Source organism: Aquila chrysaetos, chromosome 8 (assembly GCF_900496995.4).
Source record: "Aquila chrysaetos chrysaetos chromosome 8, bAquChr1.4, whole genome shotgun sequence".
NCBI classification, from domain to species: Eukaryota; Metazoa; Chordata; class Aves; order Accipitriformes; family Accipitridae; genus Aquila; species Aquila chrysaetos.
The window spans coordinates 32,471,495-32,496,177 of record NC_044011.1 but is presented as its reverse complement, the minus strand read 5'-3'; the positions used below and the strand labels follow the sequence as shown (position 1 = coordinate 32,496,177).

At 39.5% G+C, this 24,683-nt stretch overlaps 1 protein-coding gene across 1 annotated transcript in view; it reads left to right on the top strand.

Moving 5' to 3' along the window:
- PLCB4 (phospholipase C beta 4) overlaps positions 1–24,683 on the top strand; it is a 216,140-nt gene that overhangs the window by 14,085 nt on the left and 177,372 nt on the right. Inside the window, exon 2 of the mRNA XM_030021184.2 lies at positions 6,968–7,027. The gene's annotated coding sequence lies outside the window, so the exon portion shown is untranslated. The remainder of the gene's footprint in view (positions 1–6,967; positions 7,028–24,683) is intronic.

Genomic DNA, 24,683 nt, shown 5'->3' with positions numbered 1-24,683 from the left:
GAAACAATTCTAATACATGCAGTAAAGATCATCCTAAAAATTCAAGCTGCATGTTTTAATAGTTTTCAATCAAGTGGGACTTCAAAGTTACTGACTTCCCTTTAAAGTGTAAATTTTTACATTGGACAACCTAGCGCTGACTAGCAGTCGCTACCGTCATAAGAAACTTGCTTCAGTAAAGCCTGCAGCATCAGGCCCGGGATGTTTGCACAGTGAGGCTCTGTAAACCTCTGTTGCAGATGTGTAATGCTTTGATCTGTTTACTGGACAAATAAAAAAGTAAACCAATGTCTCCCACTTTTTCTTTGGGAGAAACTAGTGGACAGGAAATCTGGCTAGCCATATCAGATTTTGCCCCAAGATATTGCATCAGTTTTAAAAAAGAGGCATTGTACTTGCAGCTTAATGTTTAAACTCAGTGCCAAAATGTTATGGCAGAATAATGCAAACCGATAATGCAAATGGTTTTCTTGGGTGGATTTCAACTCCTGTGCTAGTATCTGGTAGAATGTATTTACTTTCTTGCATTGAAAGACTATTTCCATCACAATAATGCCACTTTTAGCTAGCTGGTTGCAGCCAGATTCAGATAGTAATCAAAATTGTTTTGAAATGTATCTGTTTATTACAGTGTAAATTTTTCTTTTATACTTCAGATTATTCAGCAACTAAACATGTTTACTTTGAACAGGGTATGTGTTCTAGGTGGGTAGAAGCAAAATAAAAGTGTGTTTAAGCCAGTTGTACAGAGCTGAAATTAAATTACATCTTGAGACAAGAAAAGCTGCTGGCATTTAGGCGTTGCAGTGCATTATGAAGTGACTACCAGTCTGATTCTCTGATGGAATTAAAACAAATTGGAAAGCAGAGTGATGAAGAGGAAGAGATATTTGTATGAATTAAATGTCTGTGGCCTGTGGTTTGCCATCCTCTGTTGCTTTGTTGATGATGTCGGTTATGTAAACTTCTTTCCACCACTTTCTTCTTGAACTTGCAGCAAAGCAGTTTGTGCGGTGTAACATCTGCTAGAGTAAAAATGGTTGTAAATATACTGCTGCATCTTCACTGTGCAGCCCAGTAGGAAGTAAAGAAGGGATGGAAAGGAGTGTCTCTAGAAGCACAGATGGCTCTAGTAATTAATAACATTTTGTAAAATAGCTTAAAAAAAAAAAAAAGTATAACTTAATATGATTGCCAAAAACGGGACTGTATGGAAGAGCTGAGTGCATCTATTTGGTACATTTGGCAGAGTTCGCTACCATTAAACTTTACTGGATAGGACATATGATCAGCTATGTACTCTCCCATGTGTTATGGGACAAAGAGGTTTGGATAAAATGGCATGCCCGTTCTGTGTTATTTGCACTGTATCTTGTATTATAACCAATATGTAATTCTTTCAGTAAATATTCAAGGGGAAAAATAATGCTGCTTAATCCATTTCTCTTGCTGTTATGGAGTATTGGAATGGTAAAAGTGTAGATCAGAACATGCTATATTGGAGTTGCTGGCCTAAAACATGAATGACAAGAAACAAGCTCCCAGTTTCTGGAACATGGGGCACATCCCCAAAAGAATGACTGAGCTGCAGTAGGTTTTCTGTGATCATGCTGAGCTTTTCCTGGAGACCTTAGGTGATTGCATTTTATCTTAGTGATTCAGAGTGATGGCAGCTGGTGACTTGCTAGCCTGAAAGGAGTATCCATCCTCTTCCCATCTTCTCACCTGCTGCATGTTCACCGTTGCCTGCCCTGGCTGCATGTTGGAGTCTGGGATTGCCCCTTCATTTCTGTTTTCTTTGGATATGGTGAGACACTCCTATTACTCTTGGTTGGAATGCAGTTTTTTATGAAAATAATTAATTTCGTTGGCCCAAGCAGTAAAAAGCATTTACCCATAATTGAACTGGATTCTTTGTAACGCCATAAGTGAAGTCTTGGATTGTTAATGCTTTCATCAGCAATGAGTAATTTCATAGATTTTAAAACCTCTTAAACTGCAGCACGAATATTTTGGCTGCAGAGAATTACTATAGGTGACACTACAAATAGAGTACTCTTTCCCCGCCCCAACACCGTACGACTGTCCTGAAACATAGATAACTACTTGCAGGAACTTTAGGATAGCATATAGTTGTTATATCCAAGATACCCTCGAATTCTGTGACTTCAATTGCAGATTGTGTTTCTTAGGCCTATTACATTTGCATATGATGAGAGTTTGTGGTAACTGTTTCATATTGCGCAAATGCTGCTGCTGTTTATTGCTTGGATTAAATTACGTGGTTTTACCATATAAATATAATTAGTTCACTGTAGGAAAAAGTCTGAAAGACTTTATTATTTACAAATAATTTTGGAGGGTGTACTTAACTATTATTGATTGATATACTTTTCATAAAGTAGAATTTCTGGGCTCCAAATTGTTTGGAGTCTCTGTGGAAATAGTCTGCCTGTTTCAGGAATTCATTGTGCTGAGTCTTGCTCAGCAAACACCAAGAAGTACTTTTACTTTTCAGTTTAGTTATATGCACCCTGATCCTGAGTCGAGAACTCTATTGACTCATGACTGTGTGGCTGGAGTCAGATATAGGACTAGTAGTTAAGTGTGTATTATGTGTGGCACTTAGCAGCAGGTTGTATACTTTGTTTAGTAAGTTTCTGACTTTATTCAGTGAAGCTAAATGCAACAGTCTTTAATAAAACCATATGTGGTTTATGAATGTGATTTCCATCATGGTATTCCTTTGGCAGAAATGGGTGAAATGTTACTTGGTTTTTTTTACTGTTTCTGAAGTTATTGACCAATAATTGTGTTTAACTGTGTATTTAGCTGCCTTTTTGTCTGTGCCCATGAATCATACTGTCAAGTTTTTGTTTACTTGGGATAGACAGCCATATGCCCCTGTAGTCAGTGCCATCCAGGTCGGTATCAGTGAAGAAAAGGTGCAGTTATCTGGTAACTGAAGAGGCTGCTGATCTTGTGGATTAGTATGTGAAATGTTCCAGAAAGATATGCCAGAGGCTCAAATTATGTAATGTTTTGAGCAGGAGGCTGCAGAACTGTGCGTAGAGTGTGTCACCAGCAACAGACTGATGTCCCTGGCAAGGCTCCACTCCAGGAAGAGGCTGAGATTTCTCAAAGGCTTCAAATGAGAATGAACGATTTGACAGCGTGGCCATTGCTAGAACAGCTTGCCCCATTGAAGACAGGAGCTGGCAGTGCACAGTCTTGCTGCATGCTGTTAGGAGGCAGGCTGCTGATATAACGTTATTTTGGTAAGTGTGGTTTCCTGCCCACAAGTGTGTACCAGCTGGCACCATCTTGTCAAAGACCTGGTGTTAAAGTGAGTGTGATTTTTCTTCCTCCCCCCCCCCCCCCCCCCCCCCCCGTTTTCTTGGTTTTGTGTGTTGGTGGGTGTTTTTGTGGTTTTCTGGGGGGTTGTTTTTTTATTCTTTTTCCCAGATCCTGAAAAAATTTTACAAAGAAAGAAAGGACCTTTTTAGAAACTACATGTCCAGATTGCTGCATAGGGAATTTAGGTCTGAAAAATGTTTAAAATTGTTTGTCTAAAAATAACTAATAAACAGATAAACTGTGGTTGATGTTCCTTTTTGGCATAAAATGAGTGAAGGTTTTTGGTAGGTATTGACTGTTTTGGGATATACTGATGGACTAAAACTGTAATGTGTAAATTAAGATTCTAATGGTCTTTCCTGAATTGGGTGCTTTTACTTCACTTTTAATTAGAATCAGGCAAAAGGTCCTTATTGGAATGCTAAAGTTTCAGTCTCCCAGTAGGTAACTCAAGGAGGTGCTCTTCATCTGTAGCCAAGTATCCATAGATGTTAAAGACTTCTAGAAGTGTGTTCCTGTCAGGTCATTCTCCCTGATCATTTCAGAGAATGACAGGTGAAAAAGAAACTTGTATGTTAGATCCCTGTTGATGAAAACTTGTTTTCTGCTTTAAAATAAAATTAAAAAAAAAAAAAAAATCTGGTGACAAGCCCAGAGTCTCAATGAAGGTTGGCCATCCTTTTGAAGGATTATCATGATTTAGCTGGGGGTTTTGAAAAGTTAAGTCCTTTCCTAGTAGGTTACTAGGGGGTTAAGTCACATGAAGAGAGAGAGACACAACCCATATGGTATGTTTAAGGTGATAGGAAAGTTCAGGTGACTAGTCAAGAAACAGGTCTTGCCTTATTGAACAGTAGTTAAGAAATCTGTGTTGTGACCAGTGATGAACATTGGACACTTCAGAATTTGATGCCTCAACACCTGGTTAGGTGTTCAGTTGCAATAGAGATCCTGTGGCATCTATCTGGTTCAGTGTTCATGAAGTGAGGAACATAAAATTAATGATCCTCTGCAAAAAGGTAGGTTATTGAGCTACTTAAGACCAGCTTATTCACCTCTTTTTAAAAACTATGCATTTGTTGTTTTTTTTTCCTTTGGAACAGGAGAGAAATGAAAATTGTTGGGTTTTTCTATTTTAGCCTTTACAACCAGCTGTGAAACAAAGGATAAACCTGAGGCTGCAGCTGCTGTCTGTTACCCCATCAGTAGTTAGGCTGTTGTGAATTATGGATTGCTCAGTGCTTCTGCCTCTAACTGAGACTTGACTCTGGCTCTAAGTGTTTCTCTCAAAGAATTTACAGTCTTACTAAAAGGGCTATTGGAGATCTTGAACACAAACAAGCTTCTGAAGAAATACTTAACTGGTGAAAAGAAAAAGATTTTTGGTATTTGCATAACTAAAAGGAAACTGATTTTTTTTCATTAAATTTATGAGATTGTACTCATCTGTTTACATGGAACATGAGAAATTTCGAAGCCCAGTGGCAATTTTACCCTGAAAGCCATAAATGATTAAAACCAGTTGAGAAACTGGTTCTGTTATGTGCATTAGGTATGGTATGATGCGTCTGATTTCAGTGGAGCTGTGCTGGATTTTACGCTGATGTAACCATGTTGAAATTCGACCACAATCTGAAAGCGAACAAAAATATCTGAGGTGTATCTCTTATTGCAGACTAATAAAGTAGCTTGTATGCTTGAAAATATTTTTGTAATGTCTTTGGTTTTCCAACAGAAACGTGTTTTGAATAGTGAGTTTATTTTAGCATTAAGTTGGCTTCAGTTGACCTCAGAACTAAGTGTAAGGACACTTTTGTGTGCAGCTGTGAGGTGGTGGAGACCCAGTGATATCTTGTCATGTAATTACAAGCTACTGAGGCCAGCCTGAAAGTGCACTAGCAAAATGAGAGGGTTTGAGGCATTGCGGGGGCGGGGGGGGAGATAAAAAAAAGGCACTGTGTAATCTTCTACTAGAAGAGTAGAAAAGTGCCCTTTCAGTATTTAATCAGAACAAAGTACCTAACCATCATCTTCTCAGAGTTGCTGTTTATGTTTTGGAAAAATTTCTCTTTTAATGGAAGTTTTTGACAACTTTGGGAGTATTCAACAGAACAGGAAACTATTTTCTTTAACTGCTTTCATTGCTGTAATTGTGATTGCTGTGGTTCTCAGTCCCTCTAGTATACTACTTGGGGTCGTTTATGCACTGTGAGTTTTCAAGGCAAATGCTAGACCTACAGTATGCTCTGGCCTCTCTTGGCTGAGACACTTGTTTTCTAGAACCTGTTTCTAATCTTGCTGAGGCTTTTTTTTTTTTCCTCCCCCCCTTTCTCATGTACCTCATACAACTTAAAAGGTATCAGTTCAGATTTAATCCTGAGTATGCACCTAGTGGAAGCTCTCAATTTTAGGCTTCAATTTATTTTACTTTAAAGGAAAAAAGATGAAGCTTAGTGAAAGAGAGAAAAATACAGCTTCTGTCCTAATGTGGAGGAGCTCTTGATAGAGATTAATTTGAAAGAGCTACAGTTAATTTCATATTATTGTCAATGCTGAACACCCTTTATTTTTGCTTTTAAAACATCTTCTAATACATCAATTTCTAATCTAAATTTGGATTCAACTTCATTTTTGAACATTCTTTTGTCCTTTTCCTTCTGGTTTCTGTAAATCTACTGCTTTGCTTGTTGAGTGGCTGTTGTGCTCATATCCATTGTAAGCTCTCATACAAATGACTTTGATATAGAAATAAATTGGTTTTGTGCATTTTAAAAAAGAGGGGGAAAAAGTAACAACAGCAAAGCAGTTGCTATAATTGATACAGGTGTGACAGCCACGGGATCTGTACAAGTGCTTCCTCACAGGAAACTTGGGAGGAGGTCAGTTTTTTCTTGAAGCACTCAACTTTATGATGCACAGAGTATATTGCAGAAGATGAAAGTACTAGAATGTCACTAGGACTCTGCTGTGACCCTATCGCTGCCCTCGTGTCTGGAGCTGAGGGAATGGTGTGAATCCCTTTACCCACTTGTGCTGCCCGGAAGCACAGAAGTGTCAAATGCCCTGTTGCTGCCAACCCCTTCCCCACACAAATAGAAGGGGGAAAGATGGAAGAAGTGGACATCAGTGAATTAGTTGATGCTTTCATCCTCCTAAAGTATTGGCAAAAGCTATGGAGGAAGTATGTTTTAATACTAATAACAATGGCATAATTTACTTTTTACCCAAAGCTGCGATGAGAAAGAGACCTATTATATACCTCAGAATAAAATACATTGTTTAGGTCTGCTCCTGACACACTGCTCCATTCTTGGTCTCCATTGTGTAAGGTTACTTTCTAGTTTTAAATGCTTGGAAGAATGGATAACCATGTATTAGTTTCACCTGCAGCTATAATGCTTTTGCTTAGATAACAAAGAAGGGAATTTCAAAATAAAATTAATGTCAAACAAAAACTCACTGACTGCAATATTTATGCTTGCTATAGTGTACATATTCAGATTCATTACGAGAAATTATTTCTGGGGAAAAAGAAGGTCTCAAAGTAGTTCACTGCGGTTTTATTAGGTAATTAAATATTAGTATGCACAATTAAGTTTTTTTTTTTTAGGGAAAGGAAGACATTCTCTACAATGGAAGTTTCTACAGAGTAATTTTTGATTTTCAAAAGGTATGTGGTTTTCTGTTAACATTTTAATATTAACAATTTAATTTGTAATTATTTACTTCAGGTTTAAAATATGGTTTAATGTTTCAATGCTGTGCTGTCCATATTAGTAGAATGAGAAATGTATTCTACAGAAACAATGGTTGGGGTTCACAAGAGGAGAGAAGTTATTAGAGATTTAGGTCATAACTCTGCAAGTTCAGAGTATGCTGTACTCTCCTGAAAACCAGACACTGAAAAAGAAGTGTGTATGTGAGAATGATCACTGACACAGACAGATGAGGATGTTCTAGGTCCTGAGTGGTCTCATCTCTTTGTAGTAGCCTAACATTCTGGGAAGTATGAGTGAATAATAAACTGATCTTTTATTCCCCCCTGCCTCAGGCCTGACTAAACTACAGTGATAATGCGGGGCCATTCTTAAAACAGCTGCAAAGGCGATTTAAGTACTCTAGTCTCTATGTGATGCCAGGAGATTCTTCTCACCTCAAATTTGTGGAAAACTTTTTCTTTTAGTACTCGGGGATGGGTCACTTGCACACCAACTTACATTCACATCATATATACTCCTAGCCTGAGTGTAGTTTTAGATATCCCACTGGCATCAAGGATTCTTACCCTATTGGCTTCTGCTGTCTGAAAGCTACTTTTCCTTCAAAAGCACCAAATTGGCACAAAATTCTACTTGCTTTAGCATCCAGGCCTTAGGCAGGCTTAAAAAGGTTGTTGAGGCAAATCCTAGTTTCTTGCTAATCCTGAGTGAGGCCTCAATCTTGCCCTGTTGGTCAAACCATTAGCTTAAGTGAGTTCTTTGATGCCCATCCTTACTGCATAGGAGCAGAGCACTGCACATGCAAGTAGAGTATAGAACTTCATGCAGTATTCTTTCCACTGAAGTTTTTGTAAGTGACCATGATGAGATGGTCTATTTACTTGTTGTTCATATAAAAATGTATCTAAGTTCACATCAGAATTCTCTGATGCAATCTCAGATGATTTCGGAGATGAGGATTCCAACTGCAGATAGATCTCCTCTAGAGAGATCTTTTGCAGGAACATTTCAGTGCAGAAAAAGTCATTGGCACCAAAGGGTATGGTTGCGTTGGTCTTCTAGAATTTTAGAATTGGAAGTAACAGTACAATGGTTGTCGACAGTGCTTTACGTACGTATAATCTTGGCATTAGTCATTAAAATGCACTTCTCTTTCCCTTGTTTTTCACTTCTTGATTGTTGGTTCATCCTTACCCTGTACATCACAAGGATTTGGGAGTTTGTTGCACTGTGACCTGGTGTTCTATCGCAATTGGTTTGTTTATTTGTAACTGATAGAAAATTCTTTTCTGGGCACAAGTACAGTTTGTTAAAATAATTAAAAAAGAAAAAAATTAAACCTACGTTGGCCAGAAATAGCTTTCTTAGAAAGTAGAAACTACTGTAAATATTTTCTTAGAGCAAAAGTCTGAAAATACAGATAGTGCTTATCCAGGTGTAAGTAGTAGAACTCTTACTAGAGATTTAGAATGAAATCACACCAGTGTCAGAACTGCTGTGGTAATTGGCTCATTTGTTAAAATTGATAAAGAGTCAGGGGATGAATTGGTTTATCTCAATTAAAAACTCTACATAATAGGGGGAAAAGCCACTACATATGGAGTTAGGTGAAGAAAGTTAGGGATGTTGCTTTTCATTTTCTACTTGGACCCATTTTTAACCATTTAAACAAAGCACGCATAAGGATATGCCATAGGTTTTACACACCATCTTGAAAGTCAGACTTCAAAAACTTTTGGAACAAAGGAAAAGCAAATTCCAGAACTTCTGAATTTACATCAAGTAAATATGAAGAAAATTTGGCCCAATAACAAAACAAAACAAAAGGCAGTCACAATTTGTACAGTCAGTTTTAGGGTCTGTGAGCAGCAGAGTGTAGTTAATACTAGTTACATTGAGGATGCCTGGGAGAGGTTTTTTGGGTGGTAAACATGCTAAAACATGATATTATTAAAGATGAAGTGACACCATCATGCATTGTTGTCTGTTTCATTACAGTGTGATTCTAGATAGTATTTCTTCAGGAGATGAGGTCAGCCAGTGTGTCCTTGCAGGTTTATTCTTTTTACATAGTGGTGGGAAGACGGGGGTGTGCAAATGGGAGATACTGCCTTTATCGTAACAGATCATTACCTAGAATCATGTTCCCTTTAATGCCATCAGGACCTACAGGAACTTTGATCCCTTTCCTACTCTGAAAGAGATTGAGCTGAAGAGAGAACTAGCCAAAGGCAAATTTTTTAATAAACTATGGTTTCCAGCACTGTTGGAAGGAAGGCACGCTGAATCCCTGTCAAAGTTTATAATGTGAAGCTGGGCATAATGTTCACTGGGCATTCCTGACTGGAATAACAATTCAAACAGTGTACTGATCATCAGTTACCTCATTGATTTTATTCATCACCACTTTTTAGTTGATTTTTATGGATGTGAAATAAGATTCCTGTGGTATTTTTACAGGTTAGAATTGCAGAATTTTTTTGTGGATTAAAGGACAGGGTCAGATTATTTGGCGTGTTTATTTTTGATGAAATTACCTGTGCTCTTGTGTGGGCACTAGGGTGCCCCTGTATTTTTCATGGGGAGCTAAGACCAGCGTTCACCCCAGGGATTCTTAGTTATCACTGTATCTTGTGCTCAGTAAGAGCCAATTATGTGCTTGCCTGTGTTAATCCTATTTATGTGATTGTGTACTTTGTCATTGAAAAAAAAAGTATATTTACATGGGAAATATGAGGAAAGGTCTCAGTCTCTGATTTGGATACAGCCCAGCCTTGTGGAAAAGAGTTTGCTAATCTGTTTAGGACTTAGCAGCATACTGGAGCAGGAACTGGTTGACTCTGTTTATCCTGTAGGCAGGCAATAGTTGAATCAGACTATGGTGAAGGAACACTAATATTTTTCTCAAAGTGCTGTCTGACTCCCCCTGCTTTGAAAGTTGAAATACCTTCCTGACTGAATGAAGGTGAAGGGAGAGATGCAAATTAGAGCCATCACCAAAGATAAGTTGAACTGTAAAAGAAAGGAAGGATTCCCACTACTAAAATGCTGTCTGTTAATGTGGTTTAAAGGTGTTATTGAATAACTGGATCTTCAGCCTGGAGTTTATGAGCACCTAATGGACTACTGGCTAGAATTACAAAAGGAGGGCAGGAATATTAGGAGCTAATGTGTTTAGGTATATTTATTTGTGTGTATGACTTTCTTTTGTTTCTCTATGTTCTGCAGCTGTGCAGTCTGTAGTCTTCATTTATAGGAAGAAAAAGTACTTTTTTTTTTTTTTTTTCCTTACCCTTACAGTTACAGTAAGGATAATATCAGAGTACTGGCAGGTTCCTTCAAGGTAGCAGTTCTTACGGCATAGGTAATGAAACAGACTTGAAGAGAGATACTCTCAACTGCCTCGTCCTTCCAGGGCACATAAATAGTGTTTGTCCACCCTGCTGTATATTCCAAATTGAAACCTGTTCATCAAGGGGTCTGTGTGCTCTGATGGACCCTGGCAGGGAGGGGCAAAGGGCAGAGCAGCTTAACCTCAAGGTTGGTAGGTGGTGGGGGTGAAATGATGCAACTTTGTCTTGTATTCAAGAAGATCATTATCAGATCACTTAATCATATCATTGCTAAAGTTTTCCCTTCCCTTTGTGATTACAAAATGGAAGACTGGCTACTGACTCTTCTAAAACCTAGGTTCTTAAGAGTACTGAAGCTTTACAGAATGTGTCTGCTATTATCTTTATAGCTGAAGCAACTACTGGTTTTGCTTTAACAGTTGAGGGGGTGCTTTGTAGATTTGCATGACTAACTTGCTCACGTTTCAGGGGCCTCCAGAATAGTGCCATATAGCCCCAGATGACATCTTGTAGCTGTGAAAGTACTGCAAGTGCAAACGCAAATGCTGTTTATGTAGTGCTGCTCACACCAACATACCTGTAAGAATTATCCACTGTAATTTCTAATGTTATATTGCTTACTTGCTTTACTTGAAAAGACCAAACCTTGATGAACTTCTGTCTATGTAATCTATGTGCTACAATCACAGAAATATTTTGTGCTTGTTTTCCTTATGCCGGCGTGGATCTGCACTAACTCCATGGTCACACCTGCTGAGCATATTCATATAAGCACTGATGTAATGGAGGATGGGTTTTAGTCCTAAAGTATTTGCTTCCGAGTCATTATATGGGGTGTGGTAACTGCTCCCAAAATGGAAGTGACACTTTATAGGGGAGAATAAAGAAAAGTTGCCTTCTAGTTAGAGACCAGTGCAATTTGCTCAGATTGCTATTCTCAAAATAAAGAGGTTTTTAATCCTAGCTTTAGACTGTATTTCCATAGGATAACAGCAGACAACACCAAGTTGGGTGGGAGGGTTGATCTGCTCGAGGGTAAGAAGGCTCTACAGAGGAATCTGGACAGGATGGATCGATGGGCTGAGGCTAACTGTATGAGGTTCAACAAGGCCAAGTTCCGGGTCCTGCACTTTGGTCACAACAACTCCATGCAGCGCTACAGGCTTGGGGAAGAGTGGCTGGAAAGCTGCCTGGCAGAAAAAGACCTGGGGGTGCTGGTTGACAGCCGGCTGAATATGAGCCAGCAGTGTGCGCAGGTGGCCAAGAAGGCCAACGGCATCCTGGCTTGTATCAGAAATTGTGTGGCCAGCAGGAGCAGGGAAGTGATTGTTCCCCTGTACTTGGCACTGGTGAGGCCGCACCTTGAGTACTGTGTTCAGTTTTGGGCCCCTCACTCCAGGAAAGACATTGAGTTGCTGGAGTGTGTCCAGAGAAGGGCAACAAAGCTGGTGAAGGTCCTGGAGCACAAGTCTTACGAGGAGCAGTTGAGGGAACTGGGGTTGTTTAGTCTGGAGAAAAGGAGGCTGAGGGGAGATCTTATCACTCTCTACAACTAACTGAAAGGCGATTGTAGTGAGGTGGTGTATTGGGTTTGCATGGCAAGGTTTTGGGGGGGGAGGTTTACAGGGGTGGCTTCTGTGAGAAGTTGCTAGAAGCTTCGCCTGTGTCCAACAGAGCCAATGCCAGCCAGCTCCAAGATGGACCTGCCGCCGGCCCAAGGCTGAGCCAATCAGCAACAGTGGTAGTGCCTCTGGGATAACAGATTTAAGAAGGGGAAAAAGGTTGCGTCGGGCACAGAGACTGCAGCCGGAGAGAGGAATGAGAACATGTGAGAGAAACAACCCTGCAGACACCAAGGTCAGTGAAGAAGGAGGGGGAGGAGGTGCTCCAGGCACTGGAGCAGAGATTCCCCTGCAGCCTGTGGTGAAGACCATGGTGAGGCAGGCTGTCCCCCTGCAGCCCATGGAGGTCCACAGTGGAGCAGGTGGATGCCTGAAGGAGGCTGTGACCCCGTGGGAAGCCCATGCTGGAGCAGGCTCCTGGCAGGACCTGTGGATCTGTGGAGAGAGGAGCCCATGCTGGAGCAGGTTTGCTGGCAGGACTTGCGACCCCGCAGGGGACCCACGCTGGAGCAGTGTGCTCCTGAAGGACTGCATGCTGTGGAAGGGACCCATGCTGGAGCAGTTCATGAAGAAGTGCAGCCTGTGGGAAGGACCCACGTTGGAGAAGTTTGTGGAGGACTGTCTCCTGTTGGAGGGACCCAACACTGGAGCAGGGGAAGAGTGTGAGGAGTCCTGCCCCTGAAGAGGATGAAGTGGGAGAGATGATGTGTGATGAATTGATTGTAACCCCCGTTCCCTGTCCCCCTGCGCTGGCGCCGCTGCGGGGGCTAGGTAGAGAATCCATGAGTGAAGCTGTGCCCAGGAAGAAGGGAGGGGTGGAGAGAAGATGTTTTGAGATTTGGGTTTATTTCTCATTACCCTACTCTGGTTGATTTGCGATAAATCAAGTTAACTTTCCCCAAGCCAAGTCTGTTTTGCCTGTGATGGTAATTGGTTGAGTGATCTCTCCCTGTCCTTACCTTGACCAATGAGCCCTTTGTTGTATTTTCTCTCCCCTGTCCAGCTGCGGGGGGGGAGTGATAGAGCAGCTTTGGTGGGCACCTGGTGTCCAGCCAGGGTCAACCCACCACAGGTGGGTACTGGGCTCTTCTCTCATCCTGTCACTAGTTACTTGATAGGAAATGGCTTCAAGTTGTGCCAGAGGAGGTTTAGATTGGATATTAGAAAAAATTTCTTTACTGAAAGGGTTGTCAGGCATTGGAACAGGCTGCCCAGGGAAGTGGTGGAGTCACCATCCTGGGAGGTGTTAAAAAAATGCGTAGACATGGCACTTCAGGACATGGTTTAGTGGGCATGGTGGTGTTGGGATGACGGTTGGACTTGATGATCTTAGAGGTCTTTTCCAAACTTAATGATTCTCTTCTATTCTATCTTCTTACTGTCCCTGATAAGCACAGCAATTAAGATATTTTGTGGGGGTATTTTCCACCTGAGCTGAGTTTTGCTCTGCAGCATCTATTTTGGCTACGAATCCTACTACTGTTCACTTAATCAGGTCTGTTGAATCCTACAGCCTGATTCTTTATACATGTTATCTGTGGCTTCTGGAAATTGAGTTCTTTTAGGTCTGAAAAGTTATCTGCTGTTCGTAAGCAACATGCATAGGTTACTTAGGTGGAGTATACATTGAGTTTCCCTTCAGAAGGACAATGTTTTCTTTATAAAAGTTCTCTTATTGTTAGCACATTCTATGTCAGGAATGCTTAAAATACCTTCTGTCATTACAACTTGGACTCAACAGCATAAAACAAAAATAGAGAGGCAAAAGAAAAATAAATGAAGCTTACTGCATCCAGATGAAACACTATTTTCCAAACATTCCCTGCTGTTTGTGATCATGTAGTCTTCGTACTTTCCTTTGAAAGACTGGTCTTTTTAATTACAGCAAAATCCAGGGATGCGTAGTACCTTTTTGGTGAGAAAGGTGAGCATGGAAGGAGTAGAAAGTATATACTGGCGAAGGTCTCAGACAGAACGGTTGGTGGTTCAGAGAGGAGGCAGAGCTCTGGGAGCTAAAAAGCAAGTGATAACAAAAGCATATTGATAATTTATGGCAGTAGTTACTGTCTCAGTTGTCAGGTTCCCTGTAGTTTCATGTGCATTTAAACTGACGCTTCTGATGAAGAAAGTAGTCCCCAGTCTCACTCCCAGCCTCTAATTTCTTGTCCCTGGATGCTCGTTCACACCAAAAGCCTGTGTAACTAACTAGTGAATCAGGTAACTGATCTGGCTGACAAGTAGAACTGCTAAATAAAATTCTAAAATGTTATTTTTAACCAGGAGAAGAGAAGGCTCTGGGGAGACCTTATTGCAGCCTTTCAATACTTAAGGGGGGCTTTTAAGAAAGCTGGGGACAGACTTTGTAGTAGGGCCTGTTGCAGTAGGACATGGGGTAATGTTTTTAAACTCAAAGAGGGTAGTTTTAGACTAGATAGAGGGAAGAAATTTTTTACGATGAGGGTGGTGAGACACTGGAACAGGTTGCCCGGAGAGGTGGTACATGCCCCATCCCTGAAAACATTCAAGGTCAGGTTGGACAGGGCTCTGAGCAACCTGATCTAGTTCAAGATGTCCCTGCTTATTGCAGGGTGGAGGTTGGACTAGATGACCTTTAAAGGTTCCTTCCAACCCCAAAGATTCTATGATTTTCAGCTGAATCAGTTTTCATTTGTGCTGGCAGAGTAGAGGTTACTGGGAAGGAATGAGTGACTGGTGGACTTCTGGAGAGGACTCTTGAAGTTTACCAGACTACTATCTCAACTTGTTCCATGGTAGGTCTGTCTTAAACCATGCCTGAATCTTCAGACATTCTAATGCAGAAAAAGGGAGGAAACACATCTTGGCTTCTGTATCTTTTGGTTATTTGTGATACGAGTTGTCTTGGGCTGAGAAAGTTTGTTTTCTTTTGTCTGGGTATTTCTTTAAGGGACTGCCTTGTAAAACTTTCCCCGTAAGATTTATCTGCCACTCCCCAGGAAGGAAAGACTATTCGCTGTTTTTTGAAAAGCTATTGGAATGTCATATAAGGAACTCAGCAATGGTCTTATTTTATTCAAAATTTATATTTCATCAGTGCCCAAAGTTAGAACCTTGTTCTTTTAAAATGTGCAAAGACCTGGTCTTGAATGCAAAGGTGGACAATGTGGGAAGAACTGGTCAGAAAATGTGAGACACGAAATGACAGCTCATATCGTTAGGACTCAATAAAACCTGAAGAAAGTGTAGTTGTTGTAAACCATTTTGTTTTGTGCAGGCTCAGCTCACTAAGACATACTGGGTTCTTTGTGGTTTCCCCTCTTTCCCCTTCTTTTTTTTTCTGGGTCACTTTCTTCCTTAGTAGTGAATTAAATTGGCTCCAGGCAGAAACCAGAGCACAAGAGTCTGCTCCAACTAACCAGCAGAGTACGTGTCTGGAAATGAAGAGAGTAGAGTAGAAAGGAGTGGAGGAAACTATTCCCTTTCTAATTTCTCAACCTACCCTCAGATGGCATGACTCGGTGCGAAAGCTGAAGGGCAGAGGCAGAGATGGTGAGTGACATTCCCATGTTCCCAAGGGATTCCTTTGTAGACAGGTCAGTGGGATTTTTGCCACCCATTTCAACTGAGGCCAAGCATATGAAAGAGAGAAATGGAGAGTGAAAGAATAAGCAGAACAATCTGGAAGGTATGGGGAGAGCTGCAAAATAAATGAAGCAAGATGGAAAAAGTGGGAAATGTAATAATAACTGTCAGGTATAGGAAATACATACATGGTGGGGAAGAAAGCAAGAGGTCATGTGCACAGGTGACTTTGGACAAAATGTTTTATTCATTTCTGACTCTCTTCTCCTGTTGAAACTATCTGCCAAGCCCTACTAATGACATACCAAGATTATTTGCCTAGTAGGTATTTTCTTTTAAACTGATGTGTTGTCTTACGCCAAATGAATAGTGCATTCGTCTTTAGCTCTTACTGTTTCCTGGTGAAACCAAAAAGAAAATTAGTAAATTACTGCCAGAAAATGCATTGTATTTAGAAAGGATTATTTTTCTTACTTTCCAGTATTATCAACTTCTCTAAACCCCCAAACTACGGAAAATTTCAGAGGGATGTTTTCTCTAATTACATCTGTGGTCTGGTTTGGAGGAGCAATGCTTGGTTGAGTGTTTAAGTAAACAGATTCTAATCAAAGGCAAAACTCCACATCATCCTGAGGCTTTCCCAGAAGCTGCTTTTGTTCTAGTGTTCATATCTTATCTGTTGTAATTTTCTTGCTCTTAAAATGAGTATTGCATTAGAGAACGGGGAGTGTGCATCTGTGAGATAGTTACAGAGCCTGCCCTACTGGGTGGTGTTTACCTAAAGAAATCCTTTTTGATTGCAGTACCTGTGAAAACTGGAATCTGAGAAGATGACATGTGCTGTTCCACATCACAATGATTTCTTGCAGGCAGTGGAAATCTCTGTGGCAAATCAAATTTGCATTCAAAACTTCATTTATAATTATTGTGGTTATTATGATTTCCTCTTTCTTTGTGTACATCCTCTTAATCTACTAAGTGTAAATTTTCCAAACTCGACAGGTTGCATAAGCCAGAAAAGTAGGAAATAAATCCCAAAAGAACTGCTGCCAGATCTTTGAAGCATGTATTGAGTTATTGGATCTGAAACACAATGTGTAAGAGATGCTTTGCCAAGTTTTGAAAGTAACAGTATGTGGAGTGATGAGACTGCTGTCTAGTTATATTCTGTAAAACAAAGGGGGAAGACAGAAATACAGAATGTTGTTTATTGCTTATCAACACACATGCCACTTCTCAGTTGTTTATCTTTTTAATTGTTGTTTCTTCTTTTCAAAATTAAAAAGACTTGTTAAACATTACAATGAAAAGTAGTGAGTAAATCTACTTAGATTTCATAACTGCAATTTTGCTGTTTGATCTGCACCAGACTGAAAATTTGGATTGTAAACAAGATCATTATGAGATCTTTTGCAGTGTGGGCTAGCAGTTGGGAGCATATTCTGGAGCTGCTGTAGATATTACAAGTAATTCTTGTGCTGATATATAGACTGCTTTTTTCAAGATCTGCAGAGTACTTTTCTCAGGCATTTGTATATTTGGAAGACTTCAACGATTTATACTTGTTTTGCAGTGAGTGTTTTTATAAATGGCCTGATGATCAGACTCTTCTCATATAAAGGAAGCAGTGCTTCACTTAACCTCATTAAATCAGGTCTAGATGGTCAGATGTGTATATCCAGCAAGCAAGGTGAGCAAGCAGGTTGCTCAGTCTGACAAAAATTCAGTCGTTTTCTTGCTGAGCTGTATTTTAGTCCTGAGAAAGCAACCCCATCTTTCCTTCTTTAGAGACCTTATGGGAGGAGAAAAGCCAGTTAACCTACCTGTTAAAATATTTGTGGCTTGTATTTGGTTTGAATTCACCTAGGCTGAGCAGCTGGCTCTATGAATTCAGTAGGTCATTTTCAGCAAGATGGTCAGGCATGCCAGCCTCACATTAGTACTCAGTTACGCTGTTGAAATTATTTCAGAACTTTTCTCTTTGAAAACTAAATGAGTTTTTGAATTTCGCCTAGTAAGGTGTGCTTTTGCACATGTTGAGCCTTATATGTAGTCCACTAAGCAATTTAACTCCCTGTTGTGGTTTAACCCGAGTCAGCAACTAAGCTCCCCGCAGTCGCTCACTCACTACCCACCCAGTGGGATGGGGGAGGAAATCGGGAAAAGAAGTAAAACTCATGGGTTGAGATAAGAATGGTCTAATAGAACAAGAAAGAAGGAACTAATGATGATAATGGTAACACTAATAAAATGACAATAGTAATAATAAAAGGATTAGAATATGCAAGTGATGCACAATGCTCACCACCCGCCGATCGACGCCCCATTAGTCCCCGAACAGTGATCCCCTGCCCCCACTCCCCCCAGTTTATATACCAGATGGGACATCACATGGTATGGAATACCCCATTGGCCAGTTTGGGTCAGCTGTCCTGGCTGTGTCCCATCCCAACTTCTTGTGTTCCTCCAGCTTTCTCGCTGGCTGGGCATGGGAAACTGAAAAATCCTTGACTTTAGACTAAACATTACTTAGCAACAACTGAAGACATCAGTGTGTTATCAACAAACTTTCTTCTCTTACCTAACTCAAAAACATAGCACTGTACCAGCTACTAGGAAGACAATTAACTCTATCCCAGCTGAAACCAGGACACTCCCTCTCTGAAAGGCAGATCAAATATTCTTTAATACCTGAGTTATAATGACAGAAGGTTTTGGTTCAGATGAATCAGAACTTGAGTTTGCTGAATTTGAAGCTGGTACCCATTTTTCCTTTAAAAAAAGCAGTTCTGCCTGTCTTAACTCTGAAGGATTCATATCAAACATTGGCATGGTATTTGGCTGTGGCTGTGTTGGAACTAAGCAAGGTGAAATCTTTATCGGACAATAGTGTCTTTTATCAGACCTAGTAATATAGTTGTATCTTGCAGGGGGGGGAAACAGACAAACATTTGGGCATACAAGCCTGTCTACAAGTCATCTGGGTCTGTCTGCCTGAAAACTAGTTGGCTCTTTTCTATGCAGGCCTTTATGGCCTGCTTTTGTGTAAATGCATTCGTTTTTAAGGATGTAGGTAAGGTACTAGCAAGGTACTCTGAAAAGCCTAAAAGATAAACTTCTGTAAGTGTTTTTTAAATTATTTCTTTCGGCTTAACTGGCCTTTTTCTACATGTCTTAACTGAGCAATCTGTTGCCTGGACTGTATAGAAATTTATTTTTTTCTTTGTAAATTGTGTGTATACAAAATTGGTGAACTGGGGAGTTTACCCATTTAAAATGTTAAACAGTTGAGGCAGTTTGCAGGTCAATATTTTTAAGGACATCAGAAGCTTTTCTCTTTTCATCATTGATATATCAGCATGGAGTGTTTTCTATTGTCACATAAAATTTGGAATCAGATTTGTCATTATTAATACTCTACTTTTCCATGTTAATCTACAGGTCCTGTGAAAGTGTAATAAAATATTTTTACATTCACTTTAATGTCCATTTCATCTTAGAATCGTAGAATCTTGTGAAGGTTTGCAAATTGGGAAGAGCATAAATGGGAATCAGAACTGAAGAACTTGCTTCAAAAATTATTATGACCAAAGCAAAGACATTACAGCAAATGCCTTTTAAATATAAGGTAATATAGCTAAAACAACAGTGTACAGAATGGCTAATTGGTAAAAGCTGGGCCTATTCTGTGATGCAGTAGTACATGGTTGTGTCCTGAGTATTCCTTAATGGAGTTTCTATCACTCTCTAGTATGATTCTGCAGCCTACCAATTCTTACCTGTTCATCCAGTGGGATCCAGGGAGAGCTTTAAAAAGCCTGGGCTACCTGTGAAGAGATTGAATTTGCCATATCCCCTAAGGCTGCATTTTCTGGAAGGCTTCCCTGTTTCTTGTGTGGTGTGGTTTCACTGCTGTAAAAGATGCTTTGCAAACAAGATGCCTGAGGCTGGTGTCCCTACTGTGCCCTCCTACTCTGGCATGCCTAATGCACACATGTAGAGCTGGGTACGCTGGGTAGTTGAGGGTGTGTTGGTGGGAAGGTGGTTGTCTTGTCCTCTGTCAAGTTAGCGTGTTCAGGAATTTTGGCTGGCTGTACCCGCTCTGTCCGTTCTTTTCTTGGTGGTACACATTAGCTACTGAACCTTGGCAGCAGGTTATTCAAGACAGCAAGTGACAGCAGAGCAGGAAATTGTGCTGTTGAATCTTTTACCTGTTGTACTTGTGACCTCAGAAGGATGTACTAGAGTCAGTATTATAAAACCAAAACACGCTGTTTTGACAGTTTATTGCTTATCCTTATATGTGATCTTTACTGTGTTTTTTTTGCTGCTGTTGGTGTGTTTTGGGGTGTTTTTTTGTTTTGTTTTTTGGTTGTGGTTTTGTTGTTTTGTTTTGTTTTTTTCCCAACAATTGTGTCTAGAACACAAGGAGTTTGTTTCTGTATCTGAGTATTTTTGCTGGCACTTGATGTGGCTTGATATAAACAATGTGAATTTAAGTCAAGTGGTTAAATGTTAAAACAGTTTCCCACATGTGTTGGTTTACTGCCAGGGAAAGGTGAATGTTCAGCATAAATACTGTATTTAAACACTAATCAAACATTTATTATTGTTGAATGAATGACCTGACAAGGATGCAGTTGAACCAAAATGTACAGGTTATATTACATGAAAGTGAAAAGCTTTATTAATATTTGAAGAGTGGCTTTAATTAGTCTGACTGTTGGTAGGTGTGTTCATTTTCTCAATGTACATCTGGTATAGCATTTTTCACCAACTTATAATTGGCAGTTTCCCATAGGAAATAATCATTATTGGTATTATAAAAGCACTTTGTATCTATCACATTTGGGAAATGAAAGTTTTGCAAAGGTCAGGATAAAGTGTGCCCCCAATTACGTTAATAACTCATACCACAAATGATCCACTGGAAGGTTTAATAGCTTGGTAGTCCTCTTTAGATTTTCTTAGAACAGGAAGAATTAATATTACATTTTGACACTTTACAGAAAGATGAAACAAGAAATCTTTCTTCTCTCCAGCTTTTGAAGTTTGTACCTGAATTCTGTTAGTGACTTGAGGATCTCGAAATGTTGGGTGGCTTTTTGTTTTGTTTTTTTGGGGGGGAGGGGGAGTGTTGTGTCTGTGGTTTGGCGTTGGTTTGGTGGTTCCTCCCCCACCCCCCCCAAGAATTCTTTTTAAAAGCATTTTGTTTCACTGTGAAGTCAGTATCTTTTTTTTTTTTTAAGGAGCACAGGGTTGCAAAAGACACCATGTTTTGACATTTGGAAATGTCTATACATTTTATTTGCAATTTGACAGTATAGTTTAACAGACTTTGATCCTTTTGCTAAATGGAATGTGCTGCAGTCATTTAAAATAACGTGTTCAAAAAAATATTAAAAGCTATTAAAACCCCCAAACCCTAGAATTTTAAAGCAAACTAAATTTTAATTTTGCTTTTTACCTGTCAAATAAAATTTACCATGTTTCCTTTGAGGGATATTGCACATCTGCCCTGCACTTCAAAGATTCAAGTAACTAAACCATCCAGAAGTTTTCCAAACAGCAGAACAAATCTTCAGGATATAATTACTTAGAAATTATTTGATACTGGATTTTCTCACTTATGTAACATGTCCACCAGACAGATTTTCTTTGAACCAGAAGGTCTGTGTTGCTTGAAATGGTTCTTTCTTTTTGTAGTTTTGAGGTTAAAACATTAGTAAAAGGCTAGATGGAATAATTTACTCCTGAGACTGATTATCCTAATATACCCACAGTTACTGTGCATCTACTGAGTTGTTAAAGAACCCATTAAGAGGGCAGTCTGAAAGCTAACATTTGCAAATGTCTCCAAATTGAATTACAAATGTCTCTGGTAAACAAAATGTTTGCTGCACTGTGTCGGTTCCACTTAGAGGTCTGGCTGTATCAGGTATGGTGTTTTGTAACATGCTTTGAAAAGATAGAAAAGGCAATGGAATAAATAGCTCAGATTTACTCATCTCATTTCTTTAAGTGTCGAAACATTTTTAATTATGCATGTGTTAGTTTAAAATATTCTTTTTTTCAGTGTTTTCTGTAAGCTTTACTTCAAGAGAGATGGAGAAGGTTTATTAGTCTTTTTAGATGAGCTGTAAATGAGGAATATTGACATGTATGACAATTGAAATAGAGTGTTGTTAAAAATTTGGATACACTGATTTTGAGCTGCATTAGGAAAGCTGCTGGCTTCTGCTTTACTAACAGTATTGTTTTGCTTCATGCAGCCATTAGGGTTATAGCAACACTACCTTCATAAAATGCCTGTTACAAGAACATTCCTTTATAACAATTTTTCAAACAGCAGTACTAGCAAGGCCTTTCTCATACAAACATTTCTGTATTAACTGCATTCTGGTGCAGTTGGCCACACTTCGTAAATAAAGAGCAGGATGGGAGCAAGCTATTGGTAGGCTTAAACTTGAATCTTGATTATGTCCTCCTGTAAATATTTTTCTGTTTTGGTGTTTCTTTATTTTTGCATTGTCAGTTGTGATACATGCTTAATACTAAGTGCAGAGACCCTTAGTCTTTGCTTGCCTTTTATACTTGAGTTCTCTCCGTAGGCAAATTACTCTTCTTCAGCATAAACACCTCAGTTCTCTGAGGGGACATTATTAACTCTTATCAAGCCACTGCTGTTTTAACCTAGAAGATTATTTCTATGCAAATACACATAATCCTGTGCGGAAGGGATAAAGGCAGATTTGTCAAACTTACCTGGTAAAATGCATACACACGTGATTCAATAAAGGATTCTGTTTTCTGTAGCCTACCTACAAACTGGGTTGTACAGTCCAAAAGAAATCCTAAGTTTTGAATATCAGGCACACAATGGAAGATAAGGTTAGGGTCCAAAAGTAGGTTTGTTTAGCATGTGTAATGAAAATACATGGCAGTATTTACAATTGGCTAGATGTGGCACTCCTTACTTGAGTATTGTTTCATTAAGCTTTCAAAGTGGTGTGGATTTTATTTTGCAGCTATGTGGACAATTAAATCCACTGAAATTTTTGTGACTGTCCTAATTATTTTTTTTCATGTGAAGCTTGCTAATGCAGGTCTCGTTGCTGCTCACTCTGCCAGTGAGTCAGGTATGTCTCTTGATGGTACTTGTGCTTTTAGACCAGTGGGGACAAAGTGATCCAGTTTTTCCTTCCTTCCAGGTGCAATTATGAGTCTCAATATAATAAAAATAAAATGATTGAATATCTACAGAGGTTCATATGGCATATTTTCCATTTATTTTAAGTTTGGAAGCTAAAATATCTTAATTGGTAATCCCATAAGGTTTATTTTTTCATAAGCTCTCTTTTCTCTCTGAGCTTCTGTATTTTCAGGGTATTGCTAGTTCTGTAAATTTAGCTATCAGACTATTGTAACTTAAGGCCAAATCCTTCTCACACCTGAAAGAAAAAAATTCAGTGGTTTTATTGGAGTAGAATCAGATTTAAGAGGCAGAGCCTGAATAGTCTTTAATTGTTCTAATCCCTGGACAGCTTTCCAGCCAGGAGGCTTCACAGGCACTATAACATTTTGTATCAGTTGAATCTCCCCTGATGTAAAATATAAAGGTTTGTTATTCATGAGTTTGCTATATAGCCTGCTAAAAATCAGTGGTATCAGTTTTTCTAGTTGTATTAATGGGCTTTAAGAGAGAAACCATATAGATTTTTGTTGTGGTGGCTTTGTTGTTGTTTTTGTGAGGTTTTTTGGTTTTTTGTTTTACCCTTCTCTCTCGTGTTTCACTTCAGTTTATTTAATTTGGTTGGCAAAACTGTTGATATGATGGGGTCTTTTCACAAAGTCTTGCAGCTCCTGTGGCAGATTGTGTAGCCTGCACAGCTGTTGATAGCATCGGTGTTTTGGTTGCTGTTTTACAAGTAATACTTTATTTTGGTGCTTAAGTATCTCATGTATACATGTCCCTATAAGCATATTCATCTCTTGTACTGATGTGCTTTTACTCTCATCTTGTAGTCCCCCTCTAAATCTATCAACTGACATGTCCAGTGGAGACAGCAGGGATCTGCGATGCAGGAATAGGTCACTTTTGTTCAGTGATTGATTTTTTGATTGCTCGTATCACTTTCTTACACCGTTTTTCCACCACTTAAGAACTCTTCCAAGAAATGTGCCACCTCCCCCGTCATCTGTCAGCAGAGCAGTTAGCACAGTGAAGTTAGGATCTCTGCTGGTACCATGATGCACTTTTGCATTCGTGGTATTTCTTGTTGCAGGAACCGTCCTGTTTGAAGTATTCTTGCTCTCAGCTTTCCCATTTGCATCCCAGTTGCATTAAGATTAGAAGAAAGCTAGGAAAACAGCATCAGAAGAGTATTCTGCTGCGATGATGTGTCAATCACAGTGATGATTCTTATTTGTTGAACAATTAGTTAATTTTTTTAGGCAGGCAGGAGCTGGTGTTCTTACTGTAATTGTACTGAGCAATTTCAAAAAGTGGTGAAGTTTTATTTATTGATCAGCAAGCTAATATGAAAGGAAACAATATGGTAGAACACACGTTGGCAGAAGAGTAATGGGTCAAGGGTTTGTGTGAATCTAACATGCCGAATTAATATTTCCATTTCTTAGAAGATACAAAGACATGTATCTCAGGATCTCATTCTCAATTTAGTATGGCTGCAGCTAGTCTTGCTGTTATTTTCTCCACGTGGTTTGTATGGTAAGAAATATTTACAGTCAGCTTTTGTTTAACAAAACCCTGGATCTGCCCTGTAACAGAAAACACTAAAAATTGAGGAAGCTGTGTCAGGCCCTTTTGCTAGGTGGAAGCTTGTGGAGAATGAGATTTTGTTTGTTGCTTTCCATGCAAGTGCAGAAGGACAAAGAGAAGTTCCTTCCCAGTGGCTTCTCTAATGAGTTCTAATACAAAAGCTAAGCAAGTTGGAAGTTTCTACATGCTTTCGGACTAAGCAAGTGATGTGGCCACTTCTTTTTTTCCCTGTTCTGCTGTTACTGAGACCATATTCAGAGTGAAGAACTGAATACCATATTTATTTGCT